This window comes from Octopus sinensis, linkage group LG19 (genome assembly GCF_006345805.1).
Source record: "Octopus sinensis linkage group LG19, ASM634580v1, whole genome shotgun sequence".
Classification (NCBI taxonomy): Eukaryota; Metazoa; Mollusca; class Cephalopoda; order Octopoda; family Octopodidae; genus Octopus; species Octopus sinensis.
The window spans coordinates 8,162,971-8,177,439 of NC_043015.1; positions in this window are offsets into that span (position 1 = coordinate 8,162,971).

The following is a 14,469-nucleotide window of genomic DNA, read 5'->3' on the forward strand; positions in this document are numbered from 1 at the left end:
AATAATCATCTCATCTTGAATATAGATATGACTGCAGAAAAGTTACAATATTTCATGGAAATAGAATAGTTATTGCCGAAGGAAAAAAAAAGAAACGAAACTGATAGATAATTCGTGCGGTGTATTAGTCCATCCAAGGTCGATAAAATAGTGCATATGTTCAGCTAGAGTCCGTTAGAGAAGAACTCCGTCCCTTAAACATTACTGGCCTTGTGCTTAAGTTAGAGACAACTATAAAATGAGACAATCTATTTAAAAATAACCAGTGTAAAAAAGTTTACTTGAGTTGATAATGCTGCGAGGCGGTAGGAATTATATTGCTCTATGTATAATAAGTAACTCCGGATATAGTTTCCTCTGCAAAGCATACTGGAAGAAATAGAGATGAGATTTCTAACAAAACCTAGGAGTTTATACATTGCTTCATTTAGAAAAAAAGAGAAGTGTTTTAGAAAAAAAATACCTATTGGGTGAATCGTAAAAAAATATAATTTTGACACACTACAATATAAGTTAATTGTAGCACCAGATCGTGTTCAGTTTCTGTCTGTTCCTCAGGGAATAAAACTCCAATTTCACTACGTATTGTATTGATCAATTCTCTTATCTGTATTCACGTTGTCATAAAACTTTCACTCTTTCTGTACATCGCAAATACAACGAAAAGAATAGGAAAAAAAAAAAAACTCCCCAGAAAACTATGTTTTTCTTTACATATTGAAAAAAAATGTGCTTGTTTTTAGTGTTTTGTTGATGATACCGTCGTTGATTGAGGCGATTGAGGCTCAATATGGTTAAATGTATTCGAGTCGTAGCGTAACCATCTTATCACACACACAAGCAGATATGCGCAAACCCCATATGTATTTGTAAATGCAGGTATACCTCTGCGTTTGCTTGTATAAGTAAGTAATAAAGAATATCTGTATTCACTTAAACATATACACACACAGATACACACACATATACATGTATCTAAGTATGTACTGAAATATTTCGCACGAAATCTGAGATTCTAGTGGCTTGAATATGGACCAGAAAAATAAGGTGACATTAAATACGCGCAGGCTTGGCTGTGTGGTAAGAAGCTTGCTTCCCAACCTCGTAATTTCGGGTTCAGTACTACTGTGTGGAACTTTGGGCAAATGTCCTCTACTTTAGCCCCGGGCCGACCGGAGACTTGTGAATGATTTGGTAGACAGAAACCGAAAGACGCCCGTCGTAAATGTGTATATGTATTTATGTGTGTGCGTTATTGTATCTGTTTATATCTCCCACTCCGAAATAGAGCGAGAGAAAAAGTACTAGACTTAAAAAAAGTTTTGGGGTCGATTTTTCCGACTGAAACCCTTGAAGGTGGTGCTCCAGCATGGCCGCAGTCAAATTCACTGAAGCGTAGAAACGAGTAAAAGAATGTTAGAAGATTAACTTTTAATAAAATTATCTTCTTTTCGACTGAAATAAACTAAAATCACATCATGGCAACTGTAACCAAATGCATGTAAGCTGACAATCTCAGGAGTCAAGATTTCTTTGAATTTAATATGGAAGGAAGTAAAAAAATAAGTGTCTCAATTTCTGGAATGAAGAGAAAATTTCCTGGCATGTATTCTGCCACAGTAGGCGTGTATCAAACACATCATTTATATTACCTTCTCCGGAAAAAGATATGCTATAAACATGCACTTAAGCAATAGAAAAATGTTATACGTTAGAGTTAGTTGTACTATTGAAAAAAAAATTGTACTCAGGGAAATAAGTTAGTAATATCAGTGACATGACTATGGACAATAAAGATGAATGCAGTTATTTTAAACATAAAAACATGCCTACATGCTTACATATATATCTACATGTATATATGCATTGTTCATGAATCAACGTGTTAGTAAGTGGGTGTGCGTAGATTTATGCATATATAATATATATATATATATAAATTTTGTACGACTCTTATTCTTTCAGTCTTTCTTGCTTTCATCCCCTTCACACTTTCTTCGTTCTTTCCACTTTTCTTTCTTGGTTCGACTACCATCGGTGCAACATCTATATTCTTTCCCGTGGAAAACAGGACAAGTGAACACAGAGATATGCCCCTTCATCAATTGTCAGCTGTCTATCGCTACTCCCCGTTTCGAGCTGTCAACGACAATATGAGTCTTCAAACACGGCTGCTCCCCTAAATTCTAAAATAAAATTTAGGATTTATGGAACCAAAATTTGAAACCAATATATTTGCCAATCGTAGTATTCGTTCCTTTAATATAGAAACATGTTTTGTTTTGTGCTTGATTTTTCTGATGTGTCTTGAATATTAAAATAATGCAATTAAACATGCTGTTGTATTATTTGATAGCATTTGCATGCAGTCGTCTCCATATAGAGCAGGAGACGTTATAGTAATGTTACATATTGGCCATATTTACGTAATGCATAGAGAGTGGTGGGAATAATAGCACTTCATGTACTATGTTCAGCTTTACGTATTATGTTCAACTTCAAATTCCATCCCTCTAAGTGGTTATTCAATCTGCTAGAAATAACCAGCACAAATTTAGATAACAGTATATTCCTTGGAAAATCGAAACACAAACTTAACGTACTTGTCTTTGATATATTCCAAGTCAGAACAAACATGACGTGAGAGACTAGTATGCAGTTCTGCATCCTCATCAGCAATATACAAACGGGCACTCGCATTGGCACACACTTATGCACACATACGTACACATACGCACACGTATCAGTAAAGATATAAAGATATACGGACACACACACGCAGAATGAAATACATCGTCCCATACTATCATGTGTGCATAAAAATCACTGGTATAATAGCTCAATGTCAAAAATTCTCATACCCATGTCAGTGTTTGTGTGTGTGAATTCGTACGAATGTCTGTGAACGCCACCGCTCTCTCTCACACACACACCACACACACACACATATATATATATATATATATATATGTATGAATATAGATATGCATGTACCCATATATATATATATATATATAATATATATATATATATATATATATATATATATTATAGTGGGTGCCTATTCGGGGCAGAAACCTGCAGGCCATCGATTTTTCACGTTGAATATTTTGGTGCACGCAACCCTTCACATAAAACTTATAATCAGGAGTAGTCTTGTGATCCAGTGCCAATGTAAAGAGGTGCGATTTGCAGAGACTGGTTACAAACTGAAAAGTTTTCTTCTCCGGTACCACTTCCGAATATCTGGATAAATTGACGGACTGTATATTTATATTTAAGTATCATGCTCCTCAAAAACTATAAAATATGGTCAACTGGTTACCGAAGGAGAACAATAGAAATGTTTACTTGAAAAAAGTTAAGAGTAATAATAAATCAATATATATATATTTTATTCCGTTCTTCATATCTGTAATAAACATGCTAGTATATGATGCAATATGGAAAAGAACGAAACTCTCGAACACACACAGATAGGCTCACATACACACGATTATATGCACGCACAAACACACCAACAAAATAACGCTTCCTTCTTAACATCTTAACGTGCGCAAAGAAATGATTAATGAAACGAATTGTTTGGAAATAATATATCGTATGTAAAATAACCATGTGGAGGTACGTGATTTAGTGGTTAGGGTATCAGTATCATGATCGTAAGGTTGTGGTTTCGATTGCTGGACCGGGCGATGCGTTTTGTTCCTGAGAAAAAAAACAACTCATTTCACGTCGCTCCAGTCTGCTCAGCCGGCAAAATGGGTAATACTGATATGGACCGGCGTTGCGTCCAGGTTGGGAATTTTTACGCCACGGAAACCGGGAAACTGGCCCTTGTGAGCCTGGCATGGCTCCAGAAGGAACATTTATTTTATTTTTTATTCATGTAAAATAACCAGTGATAAAATAGAAACAATTACGCCTGTGTTGTTAGAGTGAAACTTATTGTAGGATGACAATAGTGTAAAATAATATTAGTAGAATGACCTGATTCGAAAACCTGATTCGAAAGTGTGAATGAGTTTGTGTATAACAAAATGATACACGGAATTAAGAATAGTTAAGAAAACATAACAGTAAACACTTCGTATATGAAGTGTCAAGATCTTGGTGTAATTTACTAGTAAATGATGCGTGGTCGAGCGACAAACACTATCATAATACAGTGGATATGTTAAAGTTTTGCAGAATATATTTAGAAACTTGTATGGTATCATTGAAGACAGTATGATTGAATGTGCAGGACATTTAGCTGAAATTTCTTGCAGTTCACGCGAACACCCTATCTGTCTGTCTGTCAGTCTCTCATTCTCTCATTCTCTATCTCTACCTCTCTCTCTCTATCTATCTCTCTATCTCTCTCTCTATCTCTCTCTATATATATCTCACTGCATTGAAGTAATTAGCTGTCTATCTTTATAATTGAATGTGGAGGAAATTGATAGCTTAAGCTCAGACCCAAGTTTCGACAACATTATGCAACACACCGAACTACGCTGAAGGCACCAGTATTCTAGATGGTTATGTTGAATAGGTTGACGGCTGATGTCTTCTTCCTACCCACAATATGTTGTGATTTTAATTCAGAATTCACAAAATCCGTAGAAATACAGCAAGATATCAGGACAAACGTTCTGTATATGCATTCTTTAATTCTTTTATGTATTTCAGCCAGGTGGCTGTGTTCATGCTTCAGTACCAACATGGTACGCAACCAGAGACATATCAATATACATGCATGTAAATATATATATATATATATATATATATTATATATATATATATTATATATATATATATATATATATATATTATATATATATATATATATATATATATATATGCATATACGTACACACACACACAAACACTCAGACACACACACATACGCACACACACATACACACACACATATACACACACGCATGCACGGTCACACGCATATACATACATATTATATATATATATATATATATATAGGAACTGCATTCTCGTATACGAGCAAAGCCATTGCTAGACAGAATCATTGAAACGAATCTTGGATGATTATATTATGCAATGTGAGACACATTTATGACTCCTGAGCTTGGTCGATGGTTTGCACATTTTATTATATAAAGGCACAGGTGTGCTGGCTGGCAGAGGGAACAAGAGCCACTGCATGAAGTCTTTTGACTTGCCTTTTCAATCGTCCAATTGAAAGGCACACCTTTCCACAGATTGCATGCGTTCTGTTATAGAAAAAATAGCCGTATCTCGTTTTGCAAGTTGATTCCTGTGAGTTCTCTAATGGCTGACCTAGCCTGCATCACTCAGGCATTTCCTCCCACACATGATACCCGTACAATGCAACACTGACTCACTTTCTACAGGCTCATTCTCCATAAGCCTTCTCTTGATCTTTCGTGATTAATTCGCTCCCTTTCAAACTTCGAGCAACCACTGAGCACTCTTTACTTTCTGCCTCCCTCTCCCAACAACTGAAACGTACAGGAGTTGGGCAAAATAATGGAAACACCTTAAAATTTCAAACAAATTTATTTTAATATGTGATATGACCGTCTTTAGCAGTAATTACAGCTTAAATTCTATGACATATGGATTCGTACAAAGTTTTGAATTGTTTCCAAAGAAATTTTTCTCCATTCTTCAGCTAAAACAGTCTCCAATTTTAGTAATGATGATGGTGGAGGATAACGACTCCTTAACCCTTTTTGTAAAATGCACCTCAAATGTTCAGTAATATTGAGATCTGGAGACTGAGGTGGCCAGATAAATTGTTCAACTCCACTAGAATGATCCTCGTGCCATTCAGTAACAAATTCAGCTCTGTAAATTGGTGCATTATCACCCTGAAAGATTGCGTTTCCTTCCGGAAACTGTTTCGCAACCATAGGATGAATCTATTGAAATGCTTAAATATTCTTGACTGTTAATTCTGCCATGAATGTAAACCATTGGGCCGGCGGATTTCCAAGGTATAGTCGTCCAAGATCATTACAGATCCTCTTCCATGTTTCACAATTGGAAGAAGGCAGTCTGGGTCAAATGCTTCTCCACACGTATACTCGGCCCGTGTCTGGAAAATGGTTAAAGATGAGTTGTCCGAGAAAATAATATTCTTCCACTGCTGTAGGGACCAATTCTGCAGATTTTTACGCCACTCTAAACGCTTTTCAACGTTTGTTATTAAAAGTAGTGGTTTCCTGATTGCAGCCCTCCCGTGAAATCCGATTTCTTTTTGTGGAAACTGGGTTCTCGAAGTGGTCATTAAGCTCTGCAGTAATTTTGGGAGATGTACTTTTGTGATCCCTTCTAATAATTTGCGTCAGAGTCCAACGGAGCACTATACGAGCACCAACAATTTGACCTCTTTGGAAGTTCGATAGACCTGTCATTTTAATGAATTTTAATTATCTTTTTTCTGATGATATCTGAAAAGAAACATTAATTTTAGCAAAACATATTAAGCGACACTAATAATAAATCAAAAACACAAGAATAAACGAGCTTTGGATGGGTTTCTAGATATTTCAAAATTATGATGCTATGATGCTAGATGTTTCCATTATTTTGTCCAACCCCTGCATATGTGTATAGTGTGTGTGTGTGTGTGTGTGTTTGTGTTTGTGTGTCAGAGAGAAAGAGAGAGAGAGAGAGAGAGAAATCGTGTATATAGATATATATACATGTGTGTGTGTGTGTGTGTGTGTATGTGTATGTATGTGAAGTGTATTTTTTGCGTGAAGTGTATTTTTTTGTGTGAAGTGTGTAATTTTTTTTATCTTTAGGTGTGAAACGGTGCTAAGATTTTTTTTTGAAAATGTATCAAGGAGTATTGAAACTGCCGGAAGTTTCTGGCAACAGTTCTTATCTGTCATGCACATTTGTAGAAATATATCTTCTTGAAAGAATGAATATAAAATTTTCCTTGCGAGAACTACAATATTCACTCGATTATTTTCTTTTTATATATGAAAAATATCTCTACTGTCTAACTATATAGTATAAAAGTTTCATATACTAAATTTCCAAAAAGTTGAAAATAACTATATATAATATTTTGTAGTTTCGGATATTGAATAAAAAAAAGATACCTTGAAGAAAATGTAAGTTCAACAATGAATATTTTATGCACGGATGATCTATGCGATAACATGCAGCCTAAATAATCAATATATAAGTGCTCTTTTTACTAAATGTTCCTTCAAATTTTATATATAATTTTGTTCTTTAACGTTGTTCCCTCTTACAAATGTAGGTATTCTGGGGTGAATACATTTACACACACACACAGTTTCTCTCTCTCCCTCTCCCCCCTCTCTCTCTCTCTTACACACACACACACACACGTTAATTTAGCTATATGCTTGCACATATGCATATGCATATATAATCGCTTCCGAATCTTTATACCACCGGTAGATAATGGTAATATTTAATCATTTACAGATTCTATGAATAATGTTATATAATGTATATGTATATATATTTGTATATATATATATAAATATATATATATGATATTTATAATCCTATAATCAACGCCAACAAAGGTACAAAAGTTATCTAAGAATCTGCATAACACATGTTGTGAATCATACATACAATTATAAAAGATATACACTAAAACATAAACTAAACATAAGTATTCATAATAAACGAAAGGGTATTCATTTCAGATAACCATGCACTTTCCTTCCTCAGCTGTCTAACGGATATCAACGTGATTTTGACAGATAAAGCAAGAACATTCGCTGTGTTCGTTCGAAATATTTTTAGGAAAACAATGTTTTGTAGTATACAAATCAAATATTTGTATGCTCTTACACGTCCTTATTCCGAACGTTAACTTTCCAAATATGCAAATAAACATAATTCGAATTAAATCTGTTACATACTAATAAAATGACGTAAGTAATATTATGACCAACTCAGAAATCGTACATACCATCCTATGAGTCTAAAATAAAATTTGAAAAGAACATTGTATAAATTGATCTAAATTATATGGTGTAATGATAGAAGTATATTACTTACTAATATTTATGAAATAATACAAAACTAACTTCATTCAGAGAATTACCTTGAAAGAGGCTACAAAGCAAACTTTGTGGTCATATTGTGTTCTAATAGCGAACCAAGGTCTCTTCGTTGCAAATGAAAGAAATCTCCCACCAAATTATGAGTCGAGCAAAAAATAATTCGCGTTCTGCAGGGACCAGTCAACTCAGACGAAAGACAAACCTATTACGTCATAGCAAACTAAGCAAACATGCTAATCAATGAAACTCACAATTAGATAATCTTTTCTACTCTAGGCACAAGGCCCAACATTTTGTGGACAGGGAACAGTCCATTCGATCGACCCCGGTATGCAACTGATACTTAATTTATCGACCCTCAAAGGTCGAAAGGCAAAGTCGACCGCGGCGGAATTTGAACTCAGAACTTAAAGACAGACGAAATACTTTACTACCCACAAGAGGCTAAAAACAGAGAGGACAAACATGGACAGACAAACAGATTATATCGACCCCAATGCGTAACTGGTACTTATTTAATCGACCCCGAAAAGATGAAAGGCAAAGTCAACCGCGGCGGAATTTGAACTCAGAACGTAGCGACAGACGAAATATCGCTAAGCATTTCGCCCGGCGTGCTAACGTCTCTGCCAGCTCTCCGCCCTACTTACACTAAGATAATATCACTCTAATATTTTACCTTGCAAAACCTGAGAGAAGCCAGAATTTATTTTAAAAATATTTTTGTAAAGCAAGACTACAATTAAATCGCTATCTTAATATTTATCATTAAAGACTTGCTTTATATGTTCTAAAATCTTAATAAAAACTCCAAACACCAGTTACTTTGTTATAGTTAGTTTTCCAGTTCTCGGTACATTACATGGACTGAAAACAGGCTACATTTGCAATGCATGTAGTTTATTAAGAGTACAACACGCGAAATGAGGCCAAAATTTAATTCTCAAGTAATACTCTAGTAGCAGAAGATTTATTACACAACTCAGCATGCAGACAATTAATCCTCTCAAAATTCGCAGCAATTAGATTAGTTTACAAATTTGTCAGAAAAAATTTGAATTATAAAATATCAAATAACAACAACTGCAATAGTTAGCTTGCGGACTTAAAGTAATATATTTCTTTTTCCCAAGCACGCACATGGAAATTAAAATGAAGAGGCTACATGTAGGAAGCTGCTAAGTGTTAGAGACCGCTAAGTATTAGAGGCCACTAACAAAGTGTCATTATTACTCCTCACGAGAAGACTTTAATTTATCCAAATTCTTTTCTGATAAAAGAAAAATATAGATTAACGAAAGAGTCTGATAAACGAAAGAGTCAAGTCTATTGAAAAGGTTGCAAGACGCAACGGCAATTTTAGAAAATAAAAATTAGAAATAAGTGGAAATTTTACCGGTGAATGTGTTAAATAATAATGCACTAAAAGAGAATGACTCCCCAGACACAACAGAAAGATATACATTTTCTTAAAGAAACTTAATATATAAAACAGAAAATAATACACATGCAACATCTAAATTAACTTCATATTCTTAGGTTTTACGCAAAAGTTCCATCATATACTTTATAAATCAAATTCGTCTATTAACGGCTTCGGGATATTTAACAAAAAGGCGGCGAGCTGACAGAAACTTTAGCACGCCGGGCGAAATGCTTAGCGGTAATTCATCTGGCGTTACGTTCTGAGTTCAAATTCCGCCGAGGTCGACTTTGCCTTTCATCCTTTCGGGGTCAATAAATTAAGTACCAGTTACGCACTGGGGTCGATGTAATCGACTTAACCCCTTTGTCTGTCCTTGTTTGTCCGCTCTAAGTTTAGCACCTTGTGGGTAGTAAAGAAATAGATACTTAACAAAAACTGACCAAGTGATATTTAGCACTTAGTGAACTATGTTGCAATGTGTCTCTTTGCTAACTTTATGCTCCATCTGCACCATTTCCTCTTTTTAGGTGTCTTGTGTAACTTGTGTACGCAAAACTGTTTAGGAATACACCTCGCTTCCACCACATAACTACCACTGAAATTCTCAATTTTCTTCGATTTTAAGTTTTTATCGTTACATAATTACTTCCATCTACTTTCTAATTAATTCAAATTCAACATCTGCAATCGATTGTCACTCCTAATTAATTGGTCAATATCATCGCATTTTTTTAGAAACGCTGGCACAATTAGTCGCCGGCGCTATACCATATTTCTTATTAAACACACGACGTACAACTTCCAACTATCGAATTTTCTTATAACATATTGTTGGCTTTGGAGTGTAATAGAAATATTGCTCAAGAGGAAATGCAGCTGGACTCATGCGAAAATATCTAATACAGAACTATGTATCAAACACACTGATACGGTTCTGCTTGTATGATAAAGTTGTATATACCAAACATTTGAGTCATTGAGTTGATGTCTTTCTGGTCACCGAAAATGCAAGAATAGCAGCCTGATGATCTTTAAATTACCACCAAAAAGAATTGTGCAATTCTAAATCCCCTAACTACAAACAAGGAGTTGATGAGAGATAGGATAATCTAAAAATCAACATATTCCTCAATAAAATAATATTGGCTGGCAAATGAAGTATTTTCCACGTAGCGGCTCAGTGTCACGGAAAACAAAGAAGCTAATATTCTACTATATCACGACATAATGCCTTTGAAAGAAATTTCTAAAGAACATATTGGATAATCTAGTGTAAGTTGACGCATGATTGAATATATGGGTTTTGTTATGGACGAAAACATTTCTAATGTTACTGGTGATTGTTCATTGTGGACCTTGAGCTGACCAACGAAGAATCAAAAAGAATATATAGTGTGAGATCATGTGCCACGGATTAATTCAATTCTGCTCTTGCATTAATTTTGGGACGAGATAACTTCTTCACGAGAAAATTCAATCGGATAATACACTTTTGGAGTTTTTGATGAATGAATCCTTGGCTCCAAGTGATGTTTGCAAAGAGCAATCATATGCATTGGGTTTCATCTATTAAAATATTTATAATCCCAACCATTCTTTCTTTACAACAGTTCACAGAAACTTAAAAATAACTTTGTATATTCAATGGTTATAACCCCTTATATGTTTGTATAACGGTACGTAATATTTTTGCACATGATCTATTAACATGTCTTAATATTGTACAAATTCTAATATTTTCTAGTAGAAATTATGTCCCAAAATTAAGTTGCTGATTCAATTTCCACTCACCTTGTTTACGTGTTCGAACACTCTATTAGCAATGACAGTCAGAGTTTCCTTAAAAGATTATCAATTTCGTAATACAACGGAATGGCATGAACTTTACGGACACAAATAAAAATTAAAAAATAAGGGAAAGAATTATTTTGGATTGGAGTACCTTTCGACATATACCTGTCCGATAAGTATTTCTTTGTGATAAACAATAGTAACAACAACAACAAAAGGGATGGCGAAAGCGAAGTTTTGGACAACGAAAAACCTGGCTGATGACAGTCAAGGCTGATCTGGAACCCAACCTAGGCCCCACCATATCTTCGGCGTTCGCCGCTGGAATAAGCAGTGTTTGGAGATCACGCGGTCGTTAGCCTCAAATCGCCAGGCTTGGTCGGCGTTTTTGAGAGATGCAGCATTGAGGATGAATGAAGCCAGCTCAACGAAGCCCTGGTGAATGCTGTCTCAAGACAAGAAGAAGAACAAAAGAAAGAGCAGCAAATCAAATGTAGCTGACTCCAATAATTGCATGTTGGAAAGGGAAAAACGTTTGAAATAACAGTATTCAAATCATAAAATTAATGGTTGAGCAGTACTTAGAAGCGACAATGAGCATTGTAATTTCCACCAACAGTAAAACCAATATTTTTGTGGAAAGTATAATACTTACGGCTTCCATTAAGTGATAATACATTTATCATAACTGCCAATTCGAAGTCAAAATTTATATTCCTTTTCTATGACATTATCAATTCAAAATGAAAAACAAAATCATTTGTTATAAAAATATATAAATGCTGAAAAATATCTATGAGTTGTTATAAGAATATGAATACAGAACAAAAAATATGTATCAGTTGTTTCACAAAATATCTCGCAGATATAGCACTAAAAAACTTACAAATATATCTCTATAACCAACGTAGCATTGTAATAATTTTCAACGATGAACATTTATGAATTCTTATAGGAATCCTTATAACTTATGTTGAAATAATTTTTTTTTAGCAAGTATGTCACAGAGACAGAAATAACTTGAAAAGAGAATACTTTATTGAAAGGAAATGTAGAATATTCTGCAATAAAATATGGACGAATATTAGAATGACGCAGGTTTCACTGACACACAAAAAAGGTAATAAATAAGATGAAATAAAACAGAAAATTGAGAGAAAGTTTCCGAGGAAACAGAATCTTGACGCATCAACGCCTTTAGGACAGTCATAAAATACACGAACAAAATAAAAATGGGAACACATACCAAAATAAAAATATGAATAGATTTCTTTGCATATATGTTATGAAGGAAAAAAAGCATCTAAAACCATCTACACCTTGTAATCAATCGATAAGCAAACGTGGTTGAATACAGCAAAATACAAATCAAACAAATATAACTGCAGTATTCTTATTCAAAGATACAACTACAAACTTTTAGAAGAAGTGTAACGAACAGCATCATATATCTTTGCAACAGATATAGCTCAGTTAAACTTACAGAGATTAATGATACTAACGATTGACGAAAATGTTATAGTGTTACACACAAAAAGAAAATGAGAACCAAAATGGCCAAAATTGTCCAATTAAATATAAATACATAAATAAATATATACAATACACAAATAAACGAGCGAACATATTAAAAACATATTAGAAAATGTTTTAAAGAAAATCATATGAGCACAATTAAAAACGTGCGCGACATTTAAAATATAAGATGCAATACGACACAACAGAGTATATTAAATATCGATTATTTTAGAATAATGCTATGGAGTTACATGTGGTACAATACTAAACGAACAGTGTGATGCTTATGCCTTTTAATACTCCTGCGTGGAAAAATAATGGAAGAAAATGCAAATGATGTTTACCCTCGTAAAAATTGAAGTACCTGAATTCTTAACTACATAGAAAGTGGGTCGCCCAAAGTGTAGCACTTTCAAAACACGCACACACGTATACACACACAAATATATATATATATATATATATATATATATATATATATATATATATAAACATCACTTTATATAATTAGGGTTCAGCAAAAAAAGATTTCTATGCATATATGTTATGAAGGAAAAAAAGCATCTAAAAACATCTACACCATCTATCTATCTATATATATATATATATATATATATTTGTATATATATATATATGTATATATATATGTTTGTATATATATATACATATATGTATGTATGCATCTGTGTGTATCGATATATAAGTATATATGTATATATGTACATATGCACTCAACATATACATACTTATACACATGGACTCATATATTTATATGGAGATAAATATATGTGTGTGACTATGTCTCTCTGTCTGTATGTATGGCTCCATGTATGCATGTGTATAGTATTCCCGGAAGCTGTCACAACGCTAATTGTATGAAGCAGTGTGGAGATAAAAGTCGACGGAAAATAATGATTTACAATCTATACATTTTGATTCTTCGACTCCGAAAATTGTCTGAATGTAAGAAGTGGGCAACTATACTTAGCTCTGATCTGTGCATATTTAACTATATGTTAGAGAGCCAGACCCGATTAAGATCCTCTCATGAGAAGACAGCATTGCTCAACCATCTTTTGTGTAATGTTGTCTTCATTCTATTAATAAGTACAGTCTTTCTCATTCGCATACATCCTAAAATCAATTTCCTGACATATGTACAATATGTTCAACATTGATGTGTATAATTTGGCGACATATATCGTTTTTATGAATTCGTCTTTTAATGCGAAGCATCTTTCTGACTTATAATCCACCAAAGATATTTCGTACTATTCTATACAATTTTACCACTTGTTTATTGATTCCACAACAAGATTTTTCTGAGGAAATCCGTTCCTCTTAATGATCGTATGACAGATCTCTAGTGATTGTTTGATTTGATACTACCACGCTACTCATTCTTCAAGGATGTCAGTGAATACCATTAATAACATTTTAAATTGGTTAGTGTTATTGTTTCTTTGCGTAGCTGCAATCTATCTGTTCTGAATTAGAGTAATTTAATTCTGTATTGAATAAGCTTTGGTAGTGATAACGGGGTTACTCTGTAATGCACAATTAAAGCAGCAGGTTATATTGCGAAAGTTTGCTTTCATAGCTCTTATGTCATTTTGTGCTAGTAATCTATCAGCTTGTGATATGAGTTATAATCGGCATATTTCATTTCTCAGTCTAAGTGTTCGT